This window comes from Triturus cristatus, chromosome 1_2, assembly GCF_964204655.1.
Source record: "Triturus cristatus chromosome 1_2, aTriCri1.1, whole genome shotgun sequence".
NCBI classification, from domain to species: Eukaryota; Metazoa; Chordata; class Amphibia; order Caudata; family Salamandridae; genus Triturus; species Triturus cristatus.
The window spans coordinates 1,058,578,386-1,058,594,491 of NC_140580.1; the positions used below are offsets into that span (position 1 = coordinate 1,058,578,386).

General features: G+C 44.5%; 1 protein-coding gene across 1 annotated transcript in view; it reads right to left on the reverse strand.

Annotated features, from left to right (window-relative positions):
• Positions 1-16,106, reverse strand: part of VAV2 (vav guanine nucleotide exchange factor 2) — an 805,614-nt gene that overhangs the window by 229,576 nt on the left and 559,932 nt on the right. The gene's annotated exons all lie outside the window — the stretch shown is intronic.

Below are 16,106 nucleotides of genomic sequence, written 5' to 3' on the forward strand. Positions count from 1 at the left end.
CACTGCACTCCTACACCTCCCCACCCATCGCACCATTTTACCTTAGAACCGTATCTGTTTTCCTTTTATTCCCAGCCGGGCCCCACCACGATGGCCTCCCTCATTCCAAATTAATGTCACATCCGAATCCCCACCCGCCACCCACTGAGACTCCACCACCCACGGACCACTCCTGCCTAGGCTCGCAGCCTCAGACGCAGACTCACCTCCTGACCTGACAGCTGGGGCTGGGCGGGGCAGGGCAGGGCAGGGCGGGTCTGGCCCTGGCCTGGCCTGCAGGCTGCAGCTTTACTCTTCAGAGGCAGGCGTGAGCGGGCAGGGCACAGCGGCAGAGAAGGCACTGGCAGCAGGGCAAGGCTAGCCAGGCAGGCCAGGGGCTAGTAATAATTTAAAATATTATTATGGTTGGGACCGGATGGTCCTTCTCAGCGTAGTAGCGTCCATGGCTGGGTCCTGGGATCGGATATGCCACACCCAAGTCTCACACGCACGCTGCACTTTTAGTAACGCGAGCCCCGCATTGCACACGATAAATTCAATCAGGGGCCAGCAAGGCAGTTCATTCATTGTTCACCAGCCCCGATACCGCGCACTGCGCAGACGCGTCGCTGAGACAACTGCGCGCCACGCGCACCTGCCCACACCATTTATTTAATATATTATAAAGAGCAGCAGCACAGCCTCACCAGGCCCATGCCCGCACAACTATTCCTGAATGAAGAGGCTCAGAGGTCAGAGCAGGGCAGAGGCCCGGCCGGGGCCGGCTCGTGCGCACTGCTCTGCTGTAACATGTGCACCATTTAATTATAATAAGAGAGAGGCTCAGGCGAGCCTCTCTCCTGACCCTCGGGGCCCAGGCGTGTGTGCGTGCCGTGTTTATATGCACCCTGTATAGGTTTTCATAGTCAATATACATGGCTTCCTGATGAAGGCACACAGCCGAAACGCGCATAGGATTTAAAAATCTCCAGGGCCATGCCAGAAATAAATGACTATTTCATAGAAAGAAATAAGAATCTGTATATAATTTGTCTGTGCTGAATGTCCAATTCATTCTATAGACAAAATGTATTGTTGACACTGTGACAGGAAATAGATTTATAGCACAGTGGCAAGATGCACAATATAGAATAGGAGAATAAAAGTATAAATATCATGTACTTCTTAATTGTATAGGGTATTATCCTCTCAACATGTTCTTTTTAAATTGTATGGAAATCTAATGCACTTCATAATGAATATGAAATATAAATAATAAAAAATATATTTTTTCTACTTTGAATTTGACAGGTTGTATTTGTACCAATATTGTATTGTGTATGCGCTTTAGGTCCAGAAATTATATTTCACTTTCCTAAATGTGTTTTTTCAATTGCCGTGTGCAGTGCACCATTTAATTTATTAAGAGGCTGGGCGTGTTTTAATTCTCCTTGATGAAGTGAGGGGGCCCCTGGAGCGCGGGCCCCCCCGCTACGCAGGGGCTGCGGGTGCCTGTATTACGCCCCTGGGCAAGCATCTCTTTTGCAATGTGCACACTTCACAATAAGTAGTCCCCTCCACTGATACACTGAAGTTTACCTGCCGTCCACTATAAGAATATTGCAAGTCTCCGAGGATTTCTATGACCATATAGCGGAAGGAGGCCAAAGGCAGAATTACTTTATAAGGTCATGAAACACCAAGCTGCTTATAATATATGGCAGGGGTTGCGGTATGCCTTATAATACATGGTTACACCATCCCCATTCCCAGAATCTACTTAAATACTTGGTCCATTGCTCTTTCATATGAAAGAGATAGTATGTTTGCAAACATGAAGACTACAAGTATAATCTCTAATGCTAAATTAAACACAGCAAAAAAAGCAGTTAGATATTTGTTGCAAAGATATATTAGAATAAGTCTAATTCAAGCCAACTTTTTAAAAAAGTACTGTAGCTCAGAATTTATAGAGAGATTCTATCTTTTCTACAATTACCTAAAGCGTGCAATTAATAAACATGTTGCCACTAATATCTCCTTTGTGCTTATCACTGTTCATCTTGAAAATCGGAAGAGGAGGAAAAGCCAAGTAAAATTTTAGTTTGTCTTTCTTAAATTGCAGGTTTTTATGCTCCGTGTCCTGCCTTGCACCTTGGTTGCTGGCTCTAGTAGCAGACATTTTGACATCAGAACTCAACTGTAATGAGTTATTACAATTGAACAGCCAAGTCATTTCTTTATTACAGGTGACTAGGTGCATCATAAATTGCCTGTAATAAGGAAATTAGAGGGTGTGCGTGTGTGAGATTATTTTTCTACAATGCATGCCCCTCATGCAAAAAGTGATTCACAAATGAAATAAGCATTAGAAAAGCTAAGAGGTCAGCAGACATCACCAGCCCTCTTGGCTTTGTCAATGCTTGTTTTTCTTCGCTGCCATTCCATATTCCAGCAATCCTTCCTTTATCTCTTTTAGAGGATGAATATCTGCGTCAATGCTAGCAGGCCTCATCAAGGTCAATCCGTCCCATGTAACATAAGTCTAATCATAGAGCATGTTCAGAGTGGAGCATTTCATTGGGAGGAGATAGATGGCTCCTTTCAAGAGATGTGATGCGTGGGCCATTTACTAAATTTCTGCATCTCGGGACCAGCTCGCTCGCATTAAAGCTCTCCGCTTCCAACCCATTTTCTATCTCGTCCCTCGATGGTATCTCCAGACGGCAACTCAAAACAGGGCTCAATGGTTAGCGGAAGAAACTGCAGCCAGGGAGGCGGAGCATAATGTGAGCGGGGGGAATATCAAGAGATAAGTACAGTCGAATATGATGAAAAAGAATGATTTGGTGTGTGAGCTCCAGTGATGGGGAATCCGCTTGAGAGTGCGGGAGCTGGCAAGCGTCCTCGCGATCAAGCACTTCTGGGACGATCAGTGGTGATCCGCCAACAGACAACTGCTGGGAATAAAGCTATAGATATGCTGGGGTTACTGCATATGCAGCAGCATTATGAAGTAGATATTGAATTTCTGGCGACAACGCATAGTATAGGTTTCTTGCAAGAAATTTGACACAGAAAAGAGGAAGGACAGGAATCCAAGCACTCGCCCCCAAAGGCAGCCAGAACATCTTGCCGGTATCTAGAGAAGTGTTGTTAATGGCACTCAGCATACTCTATCATCAACAGAGCTGAATGACATAAATAAGGTGCAAGTGGAGGCTTCCATGGCTCAGCCTACCACAACACTGCTTATCCCCCTTTAAAAGCCCATAGTGCTGATGGATGTGCAAAAATATATTGTTCCTTGTGGTGAATGAACTATTGCCAGGGGAGTAGCTTCAGGGGGAGTGTTTGGGATGTTACCTCCCTCTAACAACTTAATTTTCTCATGCATACTTGGGTTCAGATCCCTTCAGTCGGGTATGGTGAGGTGTCTGTCGGATTTCACCTGGGATTTTTCCATGTGCACACCAACAAAAACGCACACACACTCTCTCTCATCTCTGTTTTCAAAGTCCTAAAAAATGTTGATAATTTTTTGAAAATATTGTATTTCTTACTTAGTACTCATACCAATCCGCATTCCTCTCCCTTTCCTCTTCCCCTTAAGTCCCTATAACGGACCCTGCTTGTTGTATAATGTATTTTAACCAGTGCTAATTTGAGCCAGTGCATTCCGGTGCTGAGCACCTGCACTTAATTGGTTTCCGGTGCTCGGCACCGGCACCTAATTGTCAACACCACACTTAGGGCAGTCTGCCACAAGGTGGCGCTGTTCATGTGATTTAGAGATGAGCAGTATAACAGTTGTTTAGGAAAACAATATACATTACAAAATTGCTAACACCTACCTAGCCATTCCTTTAGCTTTGGGGACCTGGAATAATCTGAACTGTCGCATTTACATGTGAGAGAGATGGGTAGTAGTTGTTTTGGCAGCAATAACAAGGGTGATGGGTGGTGCAGCTGCAGTGGCCTCCTGGTCAGAGCCCTGGCACTTAATATTTTACAAATTAAGCACTGATTTAAACATTATATGCCGGTGTGATTGTTGGAAAACCTGAAGCTCACACCACCCCCGATCTTACTGACCAAGCTCCGTCCCTCACTATTGCTTTGTATAACATGACACATATCACATTAGCAGCAAACGTCCTCCAACTGGGAGCAGGAGGACACCGGTGTTTGTATTATTTTTATTGACGCTTTTAGGGAACCTTCCACCATCAGCCCGAGTGAGCGGGTTGTATAACATAACTCAGTTCTGGAGAATGCATTTCATAATAATAAATTCAGTCCGCGTGGGCAAGTACATGGAGATCCCAGCAGAACTGCCAGTCCAGCCTTAAAGAAGGAACCCCAGACAAGTGTATCACTTCAGATTTAAACTAAGGGTGCCTCTGGTCACGTGATGGTGTCACGGTCTTCATATGCTTTCTTGAGAGCAAGCTGCTGTCCTTGATCCAAGCACGAAAAAAGAGCCACCGACCTCCTAGTTTGGTACTGAATGTCGGCTATAGCTGGGGTGAGGGGGGGACCCTCAAATGCCTTCACCCATGTGCCACTGCACCTCTTGCACCATTGATAGCTACATCCCTGAGACTGTAGTATGTCAGCTGGCACGGTTTATTGATAGCTGCATCCCTGAGACTGTAGTATGTCAGCTGGCACGGTTTATTGATAGCTACATCCCTGAGACTGTAGTATGTCAGCTGGCACGGTTTATTGATAGCTGCATCCCTGAGACTGTAGTATGTCAGCTGGTACAGTTCATTGATAGCTCCATCCCTGAGACTGTAGTATGTCAGCTGGCACGGTTTATTGATAGCTACATCCCTGAGACTGTAGTATGTCAGCTGGCACGGTTTATTGATAGCTCCATCCCTGAGACTGTAGTATGTCAGCTGGTACAGTTTATTGATAGCTCCATCCCTGAGACTGTAGTATGTCAGCTGGTACAGTTTATTGATAGCTACATCCCTGAGACTGTAGTATGTCAGCTGGCACGGTTTATTGATAGCTGCATCCCTGAGACTGTAGTATGTCAGCTGGTACAGTTTATTGATAGCTACATCCCTGAGACTGTAGTATGTCAGCTGGTACTGTTTATTGATAGCTCCATCCCTGAGACTGTAGTATGTCAGCTGGTACTGTTTATTGATAGCTACATCCCTGAGACTGTAGTATGTCAGCTGGCACGGTTTATTGATAGCTGCATCCCTGAGACTGTAGTATGTCAGCTGGTACGGTTTATTGATAGCTCCATCCCTGAGACTGTAGTATGTCAGCTGGCACGGTTTATTGATAGCTCCATCCCTGAGACTGTAGTATGTCAGCTGGTACTGTTTATTGATAGCTACATCCCTGAGACTGTAGTATGTCAGCTGGCACGGTTTATTGATAGCTGCATCCTTGAGACTGTAGTATGTCAGCTGGTACGGTTTATTGATAGCTCCATCCCTGAGACTGTAGTATGTCAGCTGGCACGGTTTATTGATAGCTGCATCCCTGAGACTGTAGTATGTCAGCTGGTACAGTTTATTGATAGCTACATCCCTGAGACTGTAGTATGTCAGCTGGTACAGTTTATTGATAGCTCCATCCCTGAGACTGTAGTATGTCAGCTGGTACTGTTTATTGATAGCTCCATCCCTGAGACTGTAGTATGTCAGCTGGTACAGGTTATTGATAGCTACATCCCTGAGACTGTAGTATGTCAGCTGGTACTGTTTATTGATAGCTCCATCCCTGAGACTGCAGTATGTCAGCTGGCACTGTTTATTGATAGCTCCATCCCTGAGACTGTAGTATGTCAGCTGGTACTGTTTATTGATAGCTCCATCCCTGAGACTGTAGTATGTCAGCTGGTACTGTTTATTGATAGCTACATCCCTGAGACTGTAGTATGTCAGCTGGCACGGTTTATTGATAGCTGCATCCCTGAGACTGTAGTATGTCAGCTGGTACGGTTTATTGATAGCTCCATCCCTGAGACTGTAGTATGTCAGCTGGCACGGTTTATTGATAGCTCCATCCCTGAGACTGTAGTATGTCAGCTGGTACTGTTTATTGATAGCTACATCCCTGAGACTGTAGTATGTCAGCTGGCACGGTTTATTGATAGCTGCATCCCTGAGACTGTAGTATGTCAGCTGGTACGGTTTATTGATAGCTCCATCCCTGAGACTGTAGTATGTCAGCTGGCACGGTTTATTGATAGCTGCATCCCTGAGACTGTAGTATGTCAGCTGGTACAGTTTATTGATAGCTACATCCCTGAGACTGTAGTATGTCAGCTGGTACAGTTTATTGATAGCTCCATCCCTGAGACTGTAGTATGTCAGCTGGTACTGTTTATTGATAGCTCCATCCCTGAGACTGTAGTATGTCAGCTGGTACAGGTTATTGATAGCTACATCCCTGAGACTGTAGTATGTCAGCTGGTACTGTTTATTGATAGCTCCATCCCTGAGACTGCAGTATGTCAGCTGGCACTGTTTATTGATAGCTACATCCCTGAGACTGTAGTATGTCAGCTGGCACTGTTTATTGATAGCTCCATCCCAGAGACTGTAGTATGTCAGCTGGGACGGTTTATTGATAGCTGCATCCCTGAGACTGTAGTATGTCAGCTGGTACTGTTTATTGATAGCTCCATCCCTGAGACTGTAGTATGTCAGCTGGCACGGTTTATTGATAGCTGCATCCCTGAGACTGTAGTATGTCAGCTGGTACTGTTTATTGATAGCTCCATCCCTGAGACTGTAGTATGTCAGCTGGCACGGTTTATTGATAGCTGCATCCCTGAGACTGTAGTATGTCAGCTGGCACTGTTTATTGATAGCTCCATCCCTGAGACTGTAGTATGTCCGCTGGCAAGGTTTATTGATAGCTGCATCCCTGAGACTGTAGTATGTCAGCTGGTACTGTTTATTGATAGCTCTATCCCTGAGACTGTAGTATGTCAGCTGGTACAGTTTATTGATAGCTACATCCCTGAGACTGTAGTATGTCAGCTGGCACGGTTTATTGATAGCTGCATCCCTGAGACTGTAGTATGTCAGCTGGTACAGTTTATTGATAGCTACATCCCTGAGACTGTAGTATGTCAGCTGGTACTGTTTATTGATAGCTCCATCCCTGAGACTGTAGTATGTCAGCTGGTACTGTTTATTGATAGCTACATCCCTGAGACTGTAGTATGTCAGCTGGCACGGTTTATTGATAGCTGCATCCCTGAGACTGTAGTATGTCAGCTGGTACGGTTTATTGATAGCTCCATCCCTGAGACTGTAGTATGTCAGCTGGCACGGTTTATTGATAGCTCCATCCCTGAGACTGTAGTATGTCAGCTGGTACTGTTTATTGATAGCTACATCCCTGAGACTGTAGTATGTCAGCTGGCACGGTTTATTGATAGCTGCATCCTTGAGACTGTAGTATGTCAGCTGGTACGGTTTATTGATAGCTCCATCCCTGAGACTGTAGTATGTCAGCTGGCACGGTTTATTGATAGCTGCATCCCTGAGACTGTAGTATGTCAGCTGGTACAGTTTATTGATAGCTACATCCCTGAGACTGTAGTATGTCAGCTGGTACAGTTTATTGATAGCTCCATCCCTGAGACTGTAGTATGTCAGCTGGTACTGTTTATTGATAGCTCCATCCCTGAGACTGTAGTATGTCAGCTGGTACAGGTTATTGATAGCTACATCCCTGAGACTGTAGTATGTCAGCTGGTACTGTTTATTGATAGCTCCATCCCTGAGACTGCAGTATGTCAGCTGGCACTGTTTATTGATAGCTCTATCCCTGAGACTGTAGTATGTCAGCTGGTACTGTTTATTGATAGCTACATCCCTGAGACTGTAGTATGTCAGCTGGTACGATTTATTGATAGCTACATTCCTGAGACTGCAGTATGTCAGCTGGTACAGGTATTGATAGCTACATCCCTGAGACTGTAGTATGTCAGCTAGTACTGTTTATTGATAGCTGCATCCCTGAGACTGTAGTATGTCAGCTGGCACTGTTTATTGATAGCTCCATCCCTGAGACTGTAGTATGTCAGCTGGCACGGTTTGTAAGTGATAAGACGCAGCCAAAGTAGTGTGGTAACCAGCTGATAAGTACCCAACACAGGGGAAAATGTGCTCTGCACGGGGGCAGCACAAGCATTTTGTCAGGGCGTGCCACAGAAGCAGGAGTGGTTGAATGCCCAAACATACACCGCCATACACCGCCACTGTAAAATCCCTACATTCTATATCCCGAGCCACATTCCTTTGGAGGGGGGGGGGGGTTCCCTAACCATATACTAGAGTCAACATGAGTAAGAAATAGTCTTCTTGATATTATTCGTTGTCAGGTCATCCTAGAAAAAAAGACTACTTCCAATATGTGAAATACAAAACTTACTTTTAGCTCACTGACGGACTTTGAGGCCTTAGTGAAGTAAACATTTTGACAAAAACCAGAATTTATGCAATTGAAGCCCAGCCCTAGTTGACCCCAACAAAAACACCCATATGGGGACTTAAACTAATGCCAGTAGGAGGGACAATTGAATTAAGCATCTCCCAGAGAACTAACTGTACCAAGGCTCAAATCTTTGTCACTTAAATTAGCACTTGTACTCTGCTGAGTTGCAAAGTATTATTTTCACACACAATGAAAACAAGAAACATTAACAAAATGTTTAAAGACTACCAAGTTGTCTTTTCTGGATTGGGTTGTTTGGAATCAGAACCCTCACCCTACATGTTGTGAAGTCTGTACAGCATGTGGCCCAAAGACGCAGAATGATTTGTGACCATAAGAGAAGGATGAAAATTAATGGTTGGAGCAACCAGAGGTCATAGAGCAGGTGAATTGGTAAATAGTCTGGGTATCGCCTATGGTACTAGCCACTAAGCCCATATTACCTGAAGCTTTATGTATCTGGATAGATTTGGCAATACTGAACATTGCCATCATGAAAGCATGCCACACTCACTATCATGGCTGATGTCATATTGGCAGTCCTCAATGGTACCAAAGGTTCTCCAAGCTGTACTTCGAATCAGGCTACCATCTACTGGTACTCAGTGACACAAGGTGCTACATTACAATCCTCTCAATCCCTGCACGCCTAGGAGAGTACAAAAGACAATGCTTCATCATGTCCTCAGGCACTAGAGAATTCCAGAAAGCTATAAAGACACGCTATCAGGGTTAGATAGCACCATCAACGTAAGTGGTATGTCCTCATCTTAGGTCCTCGCTCAATGAAAACAATGGAAGACTCAGAAACGCTGTGCAATGCCTGAAAAAAAGCCAGTTGCATGTTTCACAGTAAAAAATATTAATTCTTGAAAGACAGTATCAGGTTTTTTGGATACATCATCTCATAATACAGTATAAGTTTAGATTTATGTAAAGTTGAGAACACCGGCAGTGCACCCTTACTCCAGAATGTAGCAGACATCCGCCGCTTTTCTGGGAATGCTGAAATACTGTGGTCATTTCATGCCTAACAGGCATTCTAATATAACCTTTTCTCAATCTCACCAAATCAGCAGCTTTAGTTTGGAAGTGGTCGTATGAACATGAATCTGCATTTAATTACAATTAAGAAACCCTTTTGAGTGCCACAATCGCGAGCTACTTGAGTGCTAAACAGTGATGGAGAGAACTGTAATGCTAACCCTGCAGGTCTGGGTGAAGTACTATTACAAGAACACCAGAGCAACCGATTGAGCCCCATCACATTTCGCAAGTACAGCGCTAACTGACACAGAGAAACTGTATGTATGTATGTATGTATGTATGTATGTATGTACTCACAGATAAGAAGGAAGCTTTTCCTATAAAGTGTGACTGCTATAATTTTTGTTTGACCCAATATGGCCAGGACTTCAATGCCATAAGTGATATTAAATGTTACTAGTCAGAGGACCTGATCAATACCCACCTCCTTGAATCGAAACATGGGCTCTCCAGCTGCAGAAATACCAATTTTTAGTATGATACAGGGCAGGACCATACAATCTAGCGACTATCTCTTTTGTCACTCAGCAACTACTGAGACCAAGAAAGTGCAAAAATCACAGAGGACTACACGTGTTTTGTGACACAGACTGCCTATCCAAAGGTGATAACCGTAACAGAGACAGCACAGGCTTTGGCAGGAGATGGGTAAATTCAGCTGGTGGTTGACACTGTCCAATCTAATTTGTGGAAGAGGTTTCTTGCTGGCCTTCATCAGAAAGAAGCAACCACTTTGCTTACTCTTACGGAGTTGTGGAGGATACGTGATGAGTTAAGAATATCAGACAGGGAAACAAAATAATTGTGCTGAGGGAACTACAACATAGAGTTACACAGCTAGCAAATCAGCGAATAGTGAAAACTTAGTTGGGGAGGATACAGAACAATTTAAGCATGTTCTGCTAAAATGCAACCAAATAAGTTCAACAAGGGAGCTCCAGGACATGGTGAAACCTAAGGCCCAACTCAGGGGAAAAAGTCTTGTTGCTCCATATGGAGTTGGGAGCTGTGCCAAACAACTGAAGCAGGAACATGTCCTCTCATCGTCACCGAGGATGTCTACATTATACCATGGTCCAAAGCTAGCAGAGATCTCTGCTTTGTGCCAGATGAACATCTGTTGGTTTTTACTGACACCTGGTCAATATGTGCTGCTTCAGTTATTTGGCACAGTTGCCAACTCCATATGACTTCTTCCATAAGATTGTCCTTTTGAAGAAATCTGATTTTTCCCCTCCGAGTTGGGCCTTAGTTTTCAACATGTCCTGGAGTTCCTTGGGCACACATTTTGTTGCATCAACTGCTTTTAAGAACATACAACCTAAATTAGAAAAAGTATTGTCTGCTTATGCTCTGCTAACAGTCCTCAAAACAAACAATGGACCTGCCTTCAAAGGAGGTACATTTCAAGAACACCTGAATGCCTTGAGCATCAAACATCACAAGATCACTCCATGCGAGGTCCAAGCAAAGGAGGAAGCTGAACGTTTTATCGACACGTAAAACAAGGTTCTTTGCAAAGGAGTGGAGCAGAGTGAAAATCCATACTGGGCAGCACACTGAGCGCATGCAGGAACTCCACATTGCACGCCCCAGTGCACACAAGCATCAGGTCTGCTTGGCGGTGCTCTTCATGACACCATCATTGGGGTGGCAGAGAGGGAACAAGAGGTCCCTGGCAAGTCAAGACTAAAAAAGAGTCAACGTACACTGATCCGGTCAGCAGAGAAGGGCTAAATTCCCTGAAGTTAATGTTGGCACAAGGTGCTTTTTAGGGACAGACACCAGGAGGCAAACTTAGAACACCTTCTGAATGTGTCCAAAGGACAGTAATAGCGGTGAAGGGAACAATGAAATCTATGACACGAAGTGAGAAACACATGACTCATAATGCGTCATGTTAAAAAAGGTGCGGCTTCCACCATGGCATCTGATGGTGAGGAGAGCGACACTGCGTGAGGCTAGCAGCCAGTAGAGAGACTGGCAAAAGAACAGGGAGCCCTACTTCAGCAGATGTGACTCCATCGCTAGCACCTGTGGACTCAGGTGTCTCCTTACCTCCCACAACGCTGGAGGTGTTGAGAAGTGGAGGTACCCACTACTCACAAAGGGGCGCACCTGAGCCATCGCAGAGACCACAACACTTTACTAGACTCTTCATAGGGACACGAGTGATGTATGGACCTGTTGGTCTTTGGAAATGTGCATGATAGCTCTATGATGGGGAAAGATGTATGATACCACCTGGCACGGTTTATCAGTAGTACATGCACAATAACGACAGGCTTGCCACCAATGAGAAAATGAGCACAGAAGCTGGCGCTCACAGGCCCTGGCTCCGTAAGTCAACAACAGCGTACAGTGCATTGTTGCCTGGAGCACCACGTATGCTAAAGGTCAAGCAAAAGCAATCACTGACTTGCAAAACTAGAAACACAGCACATGAAGCAGCAATCTTTTTTCAGGTCTGCCTTGACAATGCAGATGTCTGCAAGACCTATTGTTTCAATTCTTTAAAATATACACAAAATGTTTTTTGCCCCCGCCCACAGGACTTTCTCTCTCTCACCTCAAGACAGTGGATGTTTGATGTATCATTCTTCCTGCTGAAGGGGTAGCATTGATCGCCATGGAGGATTAATTTACATCTCAAAAGTATTCTGATTCATCAAACATTTTTTTTTTTTTTACATCATTGATGCACTGTGTGTAGAAACAATAGTTTGGGTGTTTTTTCAATGCAGCAGGCCTTTTTAAATGTTTTGGTCAGGAACCAAAAGGGAAACGAGACCCATTTTTTTTTCAATGGTTGTTCTAATGCATGAGTACTCACAAACATTTTCCCGGGGGCCGCAAAGTTTGCGCTTTGGTGTGACCGAAGGCCGAAATGATGCCAGCAGGGGTGTAACATCGGTGTAGGGGGAGCAAAGCATGTAAATTTAGTGGCTGAACTCAATTGCACAATTTGAAACCAGAAAAACTGGGATGAATTCTCGACTTCTCCACTTGACCAAATTGTGTGACCTTGGGCAATTGTTTTATTTCAATTTCCCTTCTCTTTCTTCATTATCACATGTAAGAGGAACTCGAAAAACATGACTTTGGGATGCATGCTGTTAAAAACCATCTACTGTGCTTGGATGTAATCAGTAATGCAAGGCATTGGTGGCAGGGGCATGAACGTTTCTTAATTCATGTTTGAAAACCGTCACTTTAAGAAAAATACTTCTGAATGCACTGCTATAATTTGATTTACTAAGGTGAAATGGTTCTACATGTCATTGAAATACACTTCTTGAATTTTGAAAAGACTATGGAATTTTTACTTGTTTGTTGTCTTTAATATGGAAGGGGTTCCTAAAGTTCAGGGCCTAGTTACTTCCTAGCCTAACTGCAATTAACCTTTAAATAAGTGTTTGCTGTATATTTAACATTTGTATTCATGTTAATACTGAATCGAGTGAACAGCAGCCCAGTGCTGCTGCTGCTCAGGGGGCCGCATGTAAAGATCAGGAGGGCCGCATGCAGCCCCCGGGCCGTACTTTGAGTATCAGTGTTCTAATAGGAACTTGTGTGGTTTTGTAGAATGATGCATTTTCAATCCACCTCAGCACCCACCTCAGTGAGAAGACGAGTTTAAATTTTGCAGCACTCTCCAATGTCACACAGGAAGACACAAATAAAGCAAAATGCCAGCGCATTCCAAGAAGTGTATTTATTTTATTATAGTTACAATTCATATCGATGAAGATTCGGGAATCCGAATAAAAGGCCATGTTCAGGTTGTCTGACAAGAAGTTCTTAGGCTTGCGAATCACTGTCATAACTGAACGCCTAACTTAAAAACTACTCCAGTGAGTACAAAGTATGTCCACAACCCATAAAAATAACCCAACCTCAAACGGGGTACAATCTCCGGAAGTTATTTGAAAGAAAAAAAAAGAAAAAATCTGGTAGAAAATAAGGTTATTCACACAGGCCCAACCAACAGAATCAGATCATGGGACCGAAAAGAACTGCTCCCATAGAAATCAAAACACACACCACAGCTTGCCTTGCATAACAATTTTTGCTGCCTGACTCCCCTCATCCTGTTCCAAGCGCTCTCCCATGCTGTGCTGGACAAACAACAATGACCGAAGAGAACAGTCCTGCCACCTCGGGCTTCAGAAGAGAAGGCGTCGAAGGGGGAAGCCGAGGAGCAGCTGGAATACAAATGCTCCATCTGAACAGAATAACAGCAAACTATGAACACCAACCATGAGCAGAGTAAGTTGTATTATTAAAGAGTGCTCGAGGACAAAGATTGAGATGCTTCCGGTCAATGCAATCAAGAGATAAATGCATGTCGCTATCCTTCCGCTCAGATACCTTGTTTCATCAAGCGGGGGAGTAGCTTGTTCCGTAACATTGGGATTGGGGGGGGGATTTTCAGATTTTCCAACAATCACGCTGGCACATAATGTTAAAATACATTATACAACAAGATGAACACACTAGAGAGGCTTGAGGGGCAGCGGAAAGGGAGCTGGTAGGGGTACTAAGTGAGAGAAAGCACATTATTTTGTCAAATAAACATTTTTGAAGTCTTTCCAGAGAGAGAGAGGGAGTGTGTGTGTGCTTTTTTTGTCTCTGTGTGAAAAAAATCCAGGCGAAATCCGACAGACACCTCACCATACCCGACTCAAAGCAGCACCCAACTATTTATCAAAAATACATTTATTGGGGGGTGTCTGTCATAAAGCTTAGAAGGATGGAAGTCTAAGTTGGCCACTCCGAGAGTCATTCCTGAAGCTTACACACAGATTTCGCCAGTAAGCACTTAACTCGCTGAGCTATGTTAGGAAATTATTGGTATTAACTAGAGGTACATTTCGATTTCTAACAATTTGCATGTAGGGTTTCAAAGGGTTCACCAGGGCCCGATGCTGACAGTACAGTGTGGAATAATGCATTTCTTTATGGGCGAGGTTTTCTATGTTACTGAACATGGTGTGATCTGGGCAGTTAAGGCCGTTCGGTCACAGTTACAGTCGTTTATGGGCAGCTGGACACATACCGTATGGGTTTTAGAATTCAGTGGGTTCAGGGGCGATAGATTGTGTATCGGGAACCGTCGCAGTCCTTCCAGTAGCTGGAGCGGACTCCGTAGTGAGGGCAGGTAGTTTCTAAGGGATGGGCAGGAGGCTAAAGATACTCATCACATGCAGGTGCAGCGTGGTCCAAATGTGTGGAGGATGCTCTATCAGGCCTCCAAGAGGGCAGCCTTCTGGCTACCTACACTGAACGAATGCGGGACTTTCTCAAAATAAGATTCTGTTTATACAGATTCAGTTTGAGGACATACTGCGTACAGGATTTAGAAAAAAAGAGACGCTTTCAGAGAAGTAAATGTAGCGCGTTGAAGCTTCTTAGACTGCATCTCCTTTCTTTTGAGCATCCTTCAGCTTCTCCTCGAGCAGCGGGGCGCAGGCGTCAGCAATCAGGGGGTGCACATCAGGCTTCAACAACAAAATACCATCAAGGCTGGAGCAGACAGCTTCGGGGCATGATGTCCTTGGCAGAGATGCCATTGACAGGTGGGTTTTTCGCGTCCTGTCTCAGTGAAGAGCTCAAACTCAGCAGGCACTTCCGGGTCATTGGGTCACAGGATGAGATGGTACAAGACGCACAGTACTCTGCAGTCCTAGGACGGGTACATTTGTGAGTCGCACGGTTTCTTCCTCTGGCCATTGGTTCCCAGCGTTCGTTGTTTTCATTTGCCCACAGAACGCAATCACATACCTTTGGTTGGCCTCCTTACTGGATACTGGCCTGAACTTCCGTTGAGGAGTCTAGTTGAGTATTCAATGGCATACTTATGTTTGGCCACCGTTTTTGGTACTTATAGACTAATGACTCATTTCCTCATTAGGTATCACAGCCCTTGGATCGGTCTTTTTTTCTGTCCCGCGACAAAGCGTAAGGGAGATTTGGATGTTGCATCAGGGTCTCCTGGTTGGTGGCTCCTGGTTGGTCACAACAGAAGAGGTAGTTAGTATACTTTTCGTGGATGTATTTGGTGCCTTTATGGTGACCATGAAATAGATGAAGAAGGTAGTGGGGTGATTTTCAGAACTGGAAAAGTGCGAATCACAGAAGTTCTTCCAGCTTTTGGCTATTTCTTTCTGGATCTCTGGAATGTTGGTTTGAAAGTTCATCAGGGCAATGTAGGATGAGGTAGCGCTGTTAAACCCAGAGTGGTCATTGGCATTACAACAGGGTGGTCCTGATCAGGGATGCAACTGGGGGAGAATATGCAAGAGGGGGCTACGACAGTGGTGTAATATCCTCAATATGTATCTAATCTAAGTGTCAAGAATTAGTTCAGCATCTGCGGTGACTCCTAACCCCTTCACCTCAATGCCGGGGCTAATTAATTGGTCCAGGATGCACAGTGATTGGATGGCTGGGAGGTTGGTGGTGCCTTTAGCACTGAGGAAAGTAGTTCAGCCTGGTTTCCATCAAGGAAGCTTCTTACTACTGACGACTCTAAAGTCAATAGGGATTTTTTGAGGCCCAGATAATGTAAAGGGCACTTGTTTATGCATATGTTA